This window comes from Trachypithecus francoisi, unplaced genomic scaffold (assembly GCF_009764315.1).
Source record: "Trachypithecus francoisi isolate TF-2019V2 unplaced genomic scaffold, Tfra_2.0 Lachesis_group9, whole genome shotgun sequence".
NCBI lineage: Eukaryota > Metazoa > Chordata > Mammalia > Primates > Cercopithecidae > Trachypithecus > Trachypithecus francoisi.
In genome coordinates, this window is record NW_022681474.1 from 62,666,297 (window position 1) to 62,677,691 (window position 11,395).

Consider the following 11,395-nt stretch of genomic DNA (forward strand, 5'->3'; position numbering starts at 1 on the left):
AGAAAACACTGCAGTAAACATCATTGGGATTTTGCAAACTCATGAAACACATGAGCAAGTACTTTCCCAAAGGTAAGTTATGTAAGAGGAATTTCTGGGTCAAAGTCTACACCACATTGTATAAGCGTCCATTTCCCTTTGTTGTCACTGTTGTCATTGTTTGTGCTGCTGAAGATGCTCTTATTAAGACATGGTTCAACAGTTTAATCATTACACTAATATGGTCAGAGACCCCCTCCCCAGATGTATCGTGTGATCCAGCTCATCATTCTCTTTCCCATGGGCCTTCCACAGCCAGCAAATGAAAAACCATGTCCACTCCATGATTAGCTATGCAAGCACTAAATACAGAGCTCTGTAAAAGCTCGTATCAAGACTACGGTTTAGACATGAGGTATAAGAGACTTCTTTGGACTCATGCCCAAATCTAAATCTTGGGATTCTTACTCACTTTCCAACTGGTCACTATGCAATGATGAGCATGCTCAGTAGCGAATGCAGAAACAGTGGTTTGAATGTGTTTTCTCAAAAATTTAATGGTCATTGTGGTGATATTAAGAGGTGGGGTCTTTTTTTTCTTTGTTAATATAGCTAGTGGTTTATGATCATGTTCATCTTTTCAAAGAACTGATTTTAGATGTCGTTGATTCTTTGTATAGTTTTGGGGTCTCAATTTTGTTCAGCTCTGTTCTGATTTTAGTTCTTTTTTTTTCCCTCCTGCTAGCACTGGGGTTAGTTTTTCTAGTTCCTCCAGGGGTGATGTTAGATCATCAACTTGAGATCCTTTTGACTTTTTGAGGTAGGTATTTAGCACTACAAACTGTCCTTTTAACCCTACTTTTGCTGCATCCCAGAAATTTTTGTATATTGTGTCTCTGTTTTCATTTATTTCAGAGAATTTAAAATTTCTGCTTTAATTTTATTGCTTACTCAAAAGTCATTCAGGAGCAGGTTGTTTAATTTTCATGTAATTGTGCAGTTTTAAGAGATCTTGATATTTCTATTTTTATTTGACTGTGGTCTGAGAATATGGTTAGTATGATTTTAATTTTTTTGATTTTGTTTAGACCTCCTTTATGGATAAGCACATGAAAGATCCAAATAAGCACAATCAGAAATGACAAAGGTGACATTACAACTGATCTCACAGAAATACAAAAGAACCTCAGAGACTGTTATGAACATCTCTATGCACAAAAACTAGAAAATCTAGAAGAAATTAATAAATTCCTGGAAACACACAACCTCCCAAGATTCAATCAGGAAGAAACTGAAACCCTGAACAGATCAATATCGAGTTCCAAAATTGAAGCAGTAACAAAAAATCTACCAACCAAAGAAAGCACTGGACCAGCCAGATTCACAGACAAATTCTATCAGACGTACAAAAAGAGCTAGTACTAACAATACTGAAACTATTCCAAAACATTGAGCAGGTGGGACTCTTCCCAAACTCACTGTATGAAGTTAGCAACACCCTGATACCAAAACCTGGCAAAGACACAACAAAAAAAGAAAACTACAGGCCAATCTCCCTGATGAACATAGATGCAAAAATCCTCAACAAAATACTAGCAAACCAAATCCAGCAACACATCAAAAAGTTAATTCACCATGATCAAATAGGTTTCATTCCTGGTATAAAAGGTTGGCTCAATATATACAATCAATAAATGTGATTTACTACATAAACAGAACTAAAAAAAAAAAAAAACACAAGATCATCTCATTACATGTGGAAAAAGCTTTCAATAAAATCCACATCCTTTCATGACAAAACACCCTCAAGAAAGAAAGAACATACCTAAAAATAATAAGCACTATCTATGATAACCAACAGCCAACATCATACTGAATGGACAAAAACTGGAAGCATTCCTCTTGAGAACTGGAACAAGGCAAGGATGCCCACTCTCACTATTTCCAGTACTTCAATATGGTACTGGAAGTACTAGCAGATCAATCAAGAAAGAGAAAGAAAAAGACATCCAAATAGAAAAAGAGGTCAATTATCTCTCTTTGCTGACAATATGATTCTATAACTAAAAAACCCTAAAGACTCCACAAAAAGGCTCCTGGAACTGATAAACAACTTCAATAAATTTTCAGGATACAAAGTCAATGTATGAAAATCAGTAGCATTTCCATATAGCAATAAGTTCAAGCCGAGAGCCAAATCAAGAACACAATCCCATTTACAATAGCCACCAAAAAAATAAGATATCTAGGAATGCACTTACCCAATGGGGTGAAAGATCTCTACAAAGAGAACTACAAAACAGTGCTAAAAGAAATCATAGATGACACAAATAAATGGGAAAACATTTCATGCTCAAAGACTGGAAGAATCAATATTGTTAAAATGGCCATACTGCTCAAAGTAGTCTACAGATTTAATGCTATTCCTTTCAAACTACCAACATCATTTTTCACAGAATTAGGAAAAACTATTCTAAAATGCATATGGAACCAAAAGGAGCATGAATAGTCAAAGCAATTCTAAGCAAAAAGAACAAAGCCAGGGACATTCATTACTGTACTTCAAACTATACTGTAAGGCTGCAATAACCAAAACAGCATGGTATTGCTACAAAAACAGACATATACACTAACGGAACTGAATAAAGAACTCAGAAATAAAGCCACACATCTACAGCCATCTTACCTTTGACAAAGTTGACAAAATAAGCAATGGGGAAACAACTCCCTACTCAATAAATGGTGCTGGGATAACTGGCTAGCTATATGCAGAAGAACAAAACTGGACTCCTATCTTTCACCATATACAAAAATTAACTCAAGATGGATTAAAGACTTAAATGTTTGTGACTTCAAACTTTAAGAAATGTAGAAGAAAACCTAGGAAACACCATTCTGGACATCAGCCTTGGGAAAGAATTTATGACTAAATCCTGAAAAGCAAATGCAACAAAAACAAAAATTGACAAGTGGGACTTCATTAAACTAATAAGCTTCTACACAGTGAAAGAAATTATTAATGGATTTCTCCCAAATGGGAGAAAATATTTGCAAACTACACATCCAACAAAGGTCTAATACCCAGAATCTGTAAGGAACTTAAACAACTCAACAAACAAGGAACAAATAACCATATTTTAAAATGGGCAAAAGACATGAACAATTTTCAAAAGAAGATATACAAGCAGCCAACAAACATGCAACAAAATGTTCCACATCACTAATCATCACAGAAATGCAAATCAAAACCTCAATGAGATATCATCTCACATCAGTCAGAATGACTATTATGAAAAAGAGAAAAAAAAAAAACCCAACAGATATGGGTAAGGCTGTGGAGAAACAGGACTCCTTTACCCTGTTGGTGGGAATGTAAATGAGTTCAAGCACTATGGAAAGCAGTTTGGAGATTTTTTAAAAAACGTAGAACTACTATTCAACCCAGCAATCCCATTACTGGGTATATATCAAAAACAAACAAACAAACAAAACCAACACCAAAAACCACAAATCATTCTACCAAAAAGACATGCACCTGCATGTTCGTTGTACCACTGTTCACAATAGCAAAGGCATGAACTCAACCTAGATATCCATTAATGGTGGATTGGATAAAGAAAATGCCGTACATACACTATACTAGGCAACCATGAAAAAGAATGTAATCAGGTCCTTTGCAGCAACATGGATGCAGCCAGAGGCCATTATTCCAAGCAAATCAATGCAGGAATAGAAAAACCAAATACCACGTATTCTCACTTACAAGTGGGAGCTGAACATTTTTTTATGTTCAGGATACTCATGGACATAAAAATGGCAACAATAGAAACTAGAGACTATTAGAAGTGGAAGGAAAACACAGGGGGTAAAGATTGACAAACTATTGGGTACTATGCTCAGTACCTGGGTGACAGGATCATTCATACCCTAAACTTCAGCATCATGCAACATACCCAGGTAACAAACCTGCACATGTACCCCCTGAACCTAGAATAAAAGTTGATTTTTTTGGCACAGTGGCTCATGCCTGTAATCCCAGCACTTTGGGAGGGCAAGGAGGGTGGATCACCTGAGGTGACGAGTACAAGACCAGCCTGAATGACATGGAGAAACCCCATATCTACTAAAAATACAAAAATTAGCCGGGTGTGGTGGTGCATGCCTGTAATACCAGCTACTCAAGAGGCTGAGGCAGGAGAATTGCTTAAACCCAGGAGGCAGAGGTTACAGTGAGCCGAGATTACACCATTGCGCTCCACCCTGGGCAGCAAGAGTGAAACTCCATCTCAAAAAAAAAATAAAAAATAAAAACAAGTTTATTTTTTAAAAAGTGAGAGTAGGGCCATTAGAAGTGATTTGGTCATGGAGGCTTCTCCCTCATGAGTGGGATAAAGGCCCTTATAAAGGAAGCTTCAGGCAGCATTCAGCTCTCTTGCTCTCCCACTTCCACCATGTGAGGACACAGCATTCTTCCCCTCAGGAGGATGCGGCAACAAGACTCCATCTTGGAGGCAGAGAGCAGCCTTCATCAGACAACAAACTTGTCGGCGCCTCAATCTCGAATTTCCCAGCCCCTGGAACTGTGAGAAAATAAATTTCTGTTCTTCACACATGCCCCAATGTGTGGAATTTTGTTATAGCAGTACAAACAGCCTGAGACAAGCCCTGAGTTCATTTGCCCTCCAAATGCAGGAAAAGAAAAGATGAGTGAGATGGAGTCAACCATGAGTTCCTCCCTTTTAACACCCATAAGCTTCTTCCCTGCAGGGAAGGCCCTGGTTAAAGGCAGCTCGCATGAGGGAACACGGCAGAAATTTCTCCTCTCCTACCGTTAGTTTTTGGTGTTTTTTGTTCTTTTTGAGACAGAGTCTTGCTCTGTCACCCAGGCTGTACTGCAGTGGTACAATCATGGCTAACTGCAGCCTCAACCTCCCTGGCTCAAGCAATCCTTCCAAGTTGCTGGCACTACAGGCGTGCACCATTATGCCCAGCTAATTTATTTTTATTTTTTGTAGAGAAGGGGTCTCACTATATTGCCCAGGCTGGCCTCAAACTCCTGGCTCAAGCAATCCTCCTTCCTTGGCCTCCCAAAATACTGGGATTACAGTCATGAGCCACCATTTCTGGCCTCCTACTATTGTTTATTTCATTTCTCCCCTCTTGATTTATCTTTCATTAAACCAGTTTTCATATCTTCTTCTTTTGTTTTATTTTATTGACTAGACAGCTCTACATATTCATTCTATCAGCAGATTATTATTTTATATCTGTGTGTGTGTGTGTGTATATATATATATATATATATTTTTTTTTTTTTTTTTTGAGATGGAGTCTCGCTCTGTCACCCAGACTAGAGTGCAGTGGCATGATCTCGGCTCGCTGCAACCTCTGCCTCCCAGGTTCAAGCAATTCGGTTGTATCAGCCTCCTGAGTAGCTGGGATTATAGGCATGCACTACCATGCCCAGCTAATTTTTGTATTTTTAGTAGAGACGGGGTTTCACCATGTTGGTCAGGCTGGTCTTGAACTCCTGACCTTGTGATCTGCCCACCTTGGCCTCCCAAAGTGCTGGGATTACAGACATGAGCCACCACGCCCAGCCTGTTGTTATATTTTAACAAAGAAATGTGAGCCTATATTTTCCTATCAAAAGCCAGTATTCTGACTGGGACCTTTTGCAAGCTTTTACCTTTTCCTCCCTCCCTCTCTCCTGCCTCATGGTTTTAGTGAATGATCTACCTAATTTTTCAGACGCTCAAAAAATTATTTTCTTATACCGCTTCTTTTTCAAGATTTTGTTAATTGCATCACACTTCACTTATGAAAATTTATTTAGATTTAATTCTACGTTTCATTGAATTTTTACTACTTACTACTCTTTCTTATATATTGTCGAGTTTTTCTTTTTTGTCATTTTTACTCTGTTTTTATTTAACTAGAGTATTTTCACAAGGAATTATCCAAAAAGTGCACATGCTGCTATACATTTACATTCTGAATCCCCGAATATCTAGGATGGTGAGTTAAACTCCTTTGCTTTGTTAACTTGCCACTATGGTTAAGTCTCAGAGCCTTCACAGTTCTTGACATTAGAAATGGGCTTTTGAAAAATAAGGCCATGATAAATTGGTGAACTTTTTCAATCCGCAGACACAGCCCTTTTTTCAGCTCTGAGGAAGTATTTTCTACTATTTCACTGATTGTTTGCTCTTCATTGCATTTTTTTTCTTGCATTTACAACTCCCGTTATTTTTAGATTGGACTTCCAAATCCGTTCTCCAAGATACTTATCCTTTCTCATGACCTCTCTCTTATATGCACATTCTGTCAATATCATTCAGTGTTTGAAATTATCTATGTATTATTCACTATTGTTATTTAAATTTGTGTTTTGACAATTATGGTTTAAGCTTTTTTTCAAAGAATTATTTCAGAGTATTTGTTTTGCATGAAAGACATTTTTAAAAGTGATCTCTCCAATCTCATTGTGAATATGAATTAGAATATATCTTCCAAACTCTCTCCTGGTTTCTGTTTCAGAAAGGTTCATTTGCTCTGAGTGGTCAACTTGGTGCCCTCCTTTTCACTAGACGGTTCTTCCCGTGTAGCTAGTGGTTTGTTATTATTGTCTAGCTTATTTAGTATTATTAGCTGGAATAAGTTTCTTTAGTTCTTGCAGAGCTCTGGCTCTGGGATTTCCCCAAAGGAAATGGTCTGAGAGTTGATAAACAAGAGGGCTTGAGCCTTTTCTCGGCAGGGCTGGAGGTGAGGGCACACAGCAGGTGAACAGAGCTCCTCTTCCGGTTGTGCTAATTCTTCTCCATTGAGGCAGGCAGCAGTGGGTCAGAGTGACAAGTCTCACTGAATCTGCTCCTCTGACTGCCTGAGGAGATTTGGGGCAGTGAGAGGACCCCCTCAAACAAGGCTTCTGACCACAGAGTCCATGGGCTTCCCCAGGAAAGGTGAGGAAGAGCATGTGGTCTTTCCTGTGACTTCACCTCTACACCCTCTGTATTCATTTTCTCTTGCTGTGTAACAAAGTACCACAAACTTAATGGCTTAAATCAGGACACATTCGTTATCTCATGGTTCCCATGGACCAGGAGTCCGGGTACAGCTGGGTCCCCTGCAAGGCTACAATAGCTGCAGTTCTCATATGGAGCTCCAGGTCCTCTTCCAAGCTCATTTGGGTGTTTGGCAGAATTCAGTTCCCTGCGGCTGTATGACGAAGATCTCTGTGTTCCTGCTAGGGACTACCCTCAGTTCTTAAAGGCCACTTGCAGTGTCTTGCCACATGGCCTTCAAAGGCAGTTCATTTGCTCTTTTCCAGGTCAGCAGAAGCAAATTGCTGACTTCTAACTTTCTTCCAATCTGCTCCATGGGAGTCTCATAAAATGTGTTTGCAATCAGGGGAGTGATTATGCCACCACCATGTGCCATATGATGCAGTCTAATTAATGGAGCAACTATCCCGTCATAGTCAAAGATTACCTCCACACTCCCACATTCCCCCCACAAATAAGCCATGTACATCTGGGGTTGGGAGTTGGGACCCGCTTAGAATTTTGCCTTCCACGCTTATACACTGTTGGTGAGAGTGTAAATTAGTTCAACCATTGTGGAAGACAGGGTGGTGATTCCTCAAAGACCTAAAAACAGAAATATCATTCAACCCAGCAATCCCATTACTGGGTGTATACCCAAAGGAATATAAACCATCCCATCATAAAGACACGTGCATATGTATGTTCACCACAGGCCTGTTCACAATAGCAAAGACATGGAATCAACCCAAATGTGCATCAATGGTAGACTGGATAAAGAAAATGTGGTATGTATACATCATGGAATACTATGCAGCCATAAAAAAGAATAAGATAATATCCTTTGCAGGAACATGGATGGAGCTGGAGGCCATCATCCTTAGCAAACTAATGCAGTACCAGAAAACCAAATACTGCATATTGTCACTTATAAGTAGGAACTAAATGAGAACACATGGACACATAGAGGGTGACAATACACACAGGAGCCTATCAGAGGGTGGAGAATGGGAGGAGGTAGAGGATCAAGAAAATTAACTAATGGATACTACCTGGGTGATGAAATAATCTGTAAAACAATCTCCTGTGACACAAGGTTTATCTATGTAACAAACCTGCTCATGTACCCCTGAACTTAAAAATTAAAAAAAGAAAAAAACAGAATTTTGCCTTCCATAATCTCAGAAGTATAAGAATACCTTTTAGTTTCCAGTGGCAGATAGAATTTCTCCTTCTATGTTTGTTGAGTTGCTTTAATAAGGAACTGGTGGGGGAGGGGGATGGTGGGGAGGCAGAATATCAAAGGTGTATGTTTAAGATACCACATTTAGGCTGGGCTCAGTGGCTCATGCCTATAATTCTAGCATTTTGGGAGGCCAAAGTGGATGGATCATAAGATCAGGAGTTCGAGACCAGCCTGGCCAACATGGTGAAACCCATCTCTACTAAAAATACAAAAATTAGCTGGGCATGGTGGCACATGCCTGTAATCCCAGCTACTGGGAAGGCTGAGACAGGAGAATTGCTTGAACCCAGGAGGCAGAGGTTGTAGTAAGCCAGGATCACGCCACTGCACCCCAGTCTGGGAGATAAAGCAAGACTCAAAGCAAGTGTCTCAAAAAACACACACACACACACACACACATTTAATTATTCAAATAATTAAACTTTCACCTTAACGAATTGATCAGCATTTATTAAATGTAAGATAGTACCTTAATGGTTGTTTTTACCATTGCAAAATGTTCTTCAAACAAATCGACTAAGCTGATATATAAATAAGACATATATTTGAGGCAGTGTACTTATTTTAATTAATAGACTTTTTTTTAGAACAGTTACAGGTTTACAGAAAAATTCATCACAGAGTAAAGAGTGTTCCCATATACCCACTACACACACATACACATCCATAATTTTCCCTATTACTAGCATCTTGAATTAGTGTGGTGCATTTGTTATAATTAATGAGCCAATATTGATACATTATTATTATTAAAGTCCATAGTTTACATTAGGATTCACTCCTTGTGTTATGCATTCTACAGGTTTTGCCAAATGCATAATTATATATATCCATCATTACAGTGTCCTACAGAATAGTTTCAGAACTATATATTTTAATCAAGAAGGTTTTGTTTTGTTTTGTTTTGTTTTTTTAAGATGAAGTCTCACTCTGTTGCACAGACTGGAGTGCAATGGCGGGATCTCAGCTCACTGCAACCTGTGCCTCAAACAATTCTCCTATCTCAGCCTCCCCAGTAGCTAGGACTACAGGCACACGCCAGCACACTCAGCTACTTTTCGTATTTTTAGTAGAGACAGGGTTTTATCATGTTGGCCAAGCTGATCTGAAGTTCTTGGCCTCAAGCAATCTGCCCGCCTCAGCCTCCCAAAGTGCTGGGATTAGAAACATGAGCTACTGTGCGTGGCCCCAAGAAGTTTTTTTAGTCAGAGGTCTTTCCTGTCATAGGCCATCTGTGTGACCCTTTCAGGCAAATGTCAGTGTCTAGACAGCATGTCATCAGATTTGGGTGTTTCAGAGCCTTCTGTGACTGAGTAGAGTTGATCTGAGATCCCTACTATTCAAAATTGGTTATTAGGAAGGATGTGGTTCAATCTGCTTAAGAAGAATGCAGTCTCTGGGGAAGGAATTTTAAAACAGAGTAATTTTGGTCCAGACTAAAGCCCAGTAGCATAGAAGAAATACGAGTTTCCAGAAATAAAATTATCCTGAGGTGCTCTGCAAAAGACACTGTAGAGAGAAGACGATAAGCAACAGACTGGGAGAAAAGTAATTGCAAAGACCTACCTGATAAAGGACTGCTACCCAAAATATGTATATGTATACAAGGAACTCTTAGAACTCAACAATAAGAAAACAAACAACCTGATATGGTTTAGCTGTGTCCCCACCCAAATCTCATCTTGAATTGTGGCTCCCATAATTCCCACATGTTGTGGGAGGGAGCTGGTGGGAGATAATTGAATCAGGGGAGCGAGTCTTTCCTGTGCTGCTCTCGAGATAGTGAATAAATCTCACAAGAGCTAATGGTTTTATAAAGGGGAGTCTCTGTGCACACACTCTCCTACCTGCTGCCATGTAAGGTGCGCCTTTTGCCTGCTGCCATGTAAGATGTGCCTTTGCTTCTCTTTCACCTTCCGCCATGATTGTGAGGTCTCCTCAGCCATGTTGAAATGTGAGTCAATTAAACTTCTTTCCTTTACAGATTACCCAGTCTCAGGTATGTTTTTATTAGCATGTGAGAATGGAATAATACACAACCCAGTTAAAAAAATAGGCAAAAGACCCAAATAGACACCTCACCATAGAAGATATATAGAAGATCAATAAACATATTAAAGATGCTTAACATCAAATTTTGTTAGTCAATTGCCAAAAACAACAGTGAGATACCACCATACACTTATTAGAATGACCAAAACCCAGAATACAGATAACTCTAAATGCTGGTAAGGATGTGAAGCAGCAGGAACTTTCATTCCTTGCTGGTAGGAATGCAAAATGGTACAGTCACTTTGGAAGACAGTTTGGAAGTTTCTTACAGAACTAAACATACTCTTACCACACATCCCAGCAATTGCAGTCCTTGGATTTACCCAGATAAGTTTAAAACTTAGGTCCACAAACACCAAAAAAAAATGAGTTATCAAGCTGGGTGCAGTGGCTCATGCCTGTAATCCCAGCACTTTGGGAGGACAAGATGGGTGAACCACTTGAGGCCAGGAGTTCGAGGCCAACCTGGCCAATATGGTGAAACCCCATCTCTACTAAAAATACAAAAATTAACTGGGCGTGGTGGTGCACGCCTGTAGTCCCAGCTACTCAGGAGGCTGAGGAAGGAGAATTGGTTGAACACAGGAGGTGGAGGTTGCAGTAAGCCAAGATCACACCACTGCACTCCAGCCTGGGTGACAGAGCGAGATCCTGTTTCCAAAAAAAAAGACATGTAAGAAACTTAAATGCATATGTTAAGTGAAGGCAGCTAGTCAAAAAAGGCTAAATACTGTATAATTGCAATTTTACAACATTCTAGGAAAGGCAGAACTATAAAGAGATAAAAAGATCAGGAGATAGTGGGGAGGGAGAAATGAATAGGCAGCACATAGAGAGATTTTGGGAGCAGTAAACTATTCTGTATACCACCAGATGCGAACTCTCTACTTTCTGCTTGATTTTGCTATGAACCTAAAATTGCTCTAAAAAATAAAGTCTATTTCAAAAATTATCTTGAGGAAATGGGTGTCCAAACTGGTAACCAAGATTAAAGCCCAGTCCCCAGAATTTGTGGAAGAGAGCTGGTTTGGACTAATACAAAACTGATAATATTATAAAAGTTCCTCCAAATGCA

At 39.3% G+C, this 11,395-nt stretch overlaps 1 long non-coding RNA gene across 1 annotated transcript; it reads left to right on the forward strand.

Annotated features, from left to right (window-relative positions):
* Positions 1–1,714, forward strand: LOC117082159. Its single transcript, XR_004436497.1, has 3 exons — positions 1–72; positions 725–799; positions 1,068–1,714. It is a non-coding gene; the product is annotated as an uncharacterized LOC117082159 (long non-coding RNA).
* Positions 1,715–11,395: the final 9,681 nt, after the last annotated feature.